This window comes from Schistocerca nitens, chromosome 2, assembly GCF_023898315.1.
Source record: "Schistocerca nitens isolate TAMUIC-IGC-003100 chromosome 2, iqSchNite1.1, whole genome shotgun sequence".
Lineage (NCBI taxonomy): Eukaryota > Metazoa > Arthropoda > Insecta > Orthoptera > Acrididae > Schistocerca > Schistocerca nitens.
The window spans coordinates 723,322,503-723,326,320 of NC_064615.1; the positions used below are offsets into that span (position 1 = coordinate 723,322,503).

Here is a 3,818-nt window from a genome sequence, read left to right on the forward strand (position 1 = left end):
TGACATCAATTTAACATTGAGGACATTTTAGATGCACTTGCGATGGTGAGTTGCTAAGTGAACATTTTGTGGCAATGCGTTAGGCACGATGGACAAGTAAACATGTGCATGGCTAGCTGCAGCTCGCATGTCCCATTAGTATCTCTAAGTACAATGCACCCTGTGCTATTCTGGGGAGCATTGGAACAGATTTTCATAGTGCGACGTGTGACGTCAGTATAACATTGAGAACCTTCTGGGTGCATCTGCAAGGATGAGTCGCTCGGCAATTAGGTCTTCGCTGAAGCGCATGTAGAGAGGCATCGTACCAGCAACGGTAAACACGTTGTCCAGAGGGTGACTCGGCTCTTATTTACATAAGACTTGATATCAGCATAACACTCGAAGAATTCTAACTGTATACCCGAAAACTGATGCGACTTTCACCTGCTGGCTGTAGGTGGGAGCGACCTGAGAGTGAAAGGCTTGTGCTCCTGCATTTGTCTGTCCGGAGGTGGCTCGTGGCGGCAGCTGCATGTGCCAGTGTTGGAGCTTCTGATATGTTGCGGTTGATAGTTTCGAAAGTGATTTTTATGTGCAATGAGTGTTTGTGCAGTAGACTATTTTTGGCTGTTCAATCGTTGTGAGTGTGTTGAACAGAGCATTACATATGCACTATTTTGACAACTTCATGTGTAGTGGACATGTCTGTTGCATCATTTGGTGAACAGGTCTGTAGGCTATGCTATGCATTATTTGGACAGTTTAGAATTAGTGAGCGTGTCTGCAGAGCAGTTTACATGCATTATTTTCACAATTTACGTGTTGTGTTTGTGTCTGCACATCAGTTTACTGCATTATTTTGGTGACTTGAGAGTTATTTACTGGTCTGTAGGCTCTGTATTGTGGCCCCAAGCACAACAGAGTGAGTGTTTTTTTATCAGTGTAATAAATAAACTACATGAAATCCATCCCTAAATAAATTGTTCCAAAATAAATAAAAGACACTCCTTCCTATCCAGCAACCCTGAACGGGCTGAGACCTTTTCCCACCATTTTTCCCACGGACCCTCTCTTGGATTATATCATGGAAGGGGTGACAGTGCCATCTGGTGGTGGTACTGTGCACTAGGTTCATTGGACTCCAGACTTCATGGTGAACACACTGAATGGAGCTGCTGCCTCAAATTGTTTAAATAAACTTAAATGACTTATGTTAGTGCAAGTAGTCCAAGTGACCTTTTTTCCACCAAAATTTTAACTTCCTGCCATTTTCTGGGTGAGTGGAGGCGGAAAGGTGAGGGGAGGGGGGAGGAGGGGATGAGGTTAGTGGAGGTAGCCCAACTGACCTATTTTCCCGCCAAAATTTGAACTTCCCAACATCATGTCATTGCGACATTGCCATATCTATCCCGCCGGCCGAAGTGGCCGTGCGGTTAAAGGCGCTGCAGTCTGGAACCGCAAGACCGCTATGGTCGCAGGTTCGAATCCTGCCTCGGGCATGGATGTTTGTGATGTCCTTAGGTTAGTTAGGTTTAACTAGTTCTAAGTTCTAGGGGACTAATGACCTCAGCAGTTGAGTCCCATAGTGCTCAGAGCCATTCATTCACGCCATATCTATCGCCGCTATCTTGAATAATTTTGGCAACAATGCAGAGTGGGGTGATGCTCTCTTCGTCCCACTACTAATGGTGGCTAATGCTTTCAGCAAAGGGCGAGGAAACACGGCACCACCACAGCAGTTACTGCTGGTTGTCAGAAAATGGGCCCCACAGAGCTCTGACGCATGCTGTGTTCATAGGCACATGATTAGCCAAGAAATATTTGTTCGAATGGAACTGTTGCTACTGTTGTGTCCGCAAGTGAACTATAGTGTTGCTGTGCTAGCATTACACTCAGGGCTTAAAAATTAATGGGAAAGGTGCTTTAAAAATTTTAGGCAATCAGTGATTTCAACCGCGAGACGTTGCATTCAGATGACTCGCAGTTTACCACTAGACCTCAGGCATGAAACGTAGCATAGCTGCTCGAATAGAAGAAAAGGCTTCCTTTAGCAACTGCCACAGCCTACTGTGTTGTCAGTCAGTGCGCCTAGCCAGAGTTAGTTATTTCCACGCGATTCCTCTTTCATTGTGAACACTCACAGACACACGGAAATCAAATGGCAAGCACACAAATTTGTGTAAGGAACGCACAGAGATTCTCGTGTCCACACCTTGCCTCATTGGGCAAGCCATGTGTTTTGAGTCACTTTCTTTTTTTGGGAGCTTGTGCTGTGTTTATTGTGATGAAAAGGCTAACAAAATTTATTGCCAGCCTTATCGCTGCAGTTTAAAGTAAACTAAACACCTCCCGATCAGGCCATGAAGGCCCAACGGTACCGACCGGCCACCGTGTCATCCTCACCCACAGGCGTCACCAGATGCGGATATGGAGGGGCATGTGGTCAGCACACTGCTCTCCCAGCCGTACATCAGTTTCCAAGACAGGAGCCGCTGCTTCTCAATCAAGTAGCTCCTCAGTTTGCGTCACGAGGGCTGAGTGCACTTCACTTGCCAACAGCGCTTGGCAGGCCGGATGGTCACCCATCCAAGTGCTAGCCCAGCCCGACAGCGCTTGACTTCCGTGATCTGACGGGAACTGGTGTTACCACTGCGACAAGGCCGTTGGCATCGCTGCAGTTTACCAGGTACAAAATGTGAAATCTCGTGACTTCTTCTGAAATTTGCAGACAAAACGCTGTCATCACTTTGTATTTTCTGTACATCTGTTGTTCATATACTTGTTTACCTACAGTCGCTTGTGCATTTTCTTTTTCTGTCGCGTTTCCATCATAAGAAACACAGCACAAGCTCCCAAGAAAAGGAAGGGACAAGGCTGGCAGTACAATTTTGTTAGCTAGTAACTCGTGAGCAATGCAGTTCTATCAGATTTGTAACTTGTTATGTGTAATAATTGTAATTTATTATTTTATTGTTTTATAACTATCTTCACTGTATGAAATGCCTAAGCTTGTAGTTACATGGACATGACATGGATATGTCCGTATGGGCTCATGACAGCAAGAACTTTAGTGCACATGCGAAAACAGATGGTGATGAGTGTCATTAAAATACACAAGCCAGGAAGATAAAACAGCACGTAAAACACAATGCTGTTGGAAAAATGTTGAATAATTTTATTTTTTCTGTACTTTTCTTTTTATACATGTAAGCTATATGTAAACTTAATGACTTATAGACCGTGACAAAGATAAATTAACGAGTTGTATTGTGGGAAAGATCATGTTTTGATACATCCGCATGAGAAAAAAGGTAGTACGCTCTTCAGTTGATTAATTCCTGTATCTTCACCTGTAGTTTCTATAAGTGGTAGCGGGCAGACGTATGATTAGATCTGTCAGACCAGTATTGTTTAAAAATGTGTATTTCAACTGTACATTAAAAAGTGTTACAAAAAGTTATTAGGAAAGCAAAGTTTATTCGTACATTCACGACGACCAAACGTGTCTGTTCATCAGCGTTGCCAACTTGACGGATTTCCCATCAAATTTGATGAAATTTCATGCTGTGTGACAGGTAAAATTTAAGTTTGACAGCTGATATTTTTTAACGGATATTATTAAAACTGGGCCTTCTTTTTTGACAGATTTTTCTAGATTCATTTAATTTTGAAAAAAAATCTTAGATAAAACTGTTACAAAAGCAAATCTTTGTGCACCTGCTAGACAGTGCCATGTATGTATTGTACTAAAACTAAGTTTCACTCACTGTGTTGCCAAAACGAGCTGTATTTCTGATTTGTTCACTCAAATGAAATACATGTAGGATGTAATCGTA

At 43.0% G+C, this 3,818-nt stretch overlaps 1 pseudogene; it reads right to left on the reverse strand.

The window, feature by feature from the left end:
* Positions 1 to 2,532: 2,532 nt before the first annotated feature.
* Positions 2,533 to 2,650, reverse strand: LOC126237766 (5S ribosomal RNA; annotated as a pseudogene).
* Positions 2,651 to 3,818: the final 1,168 nt, after the last annotated feature.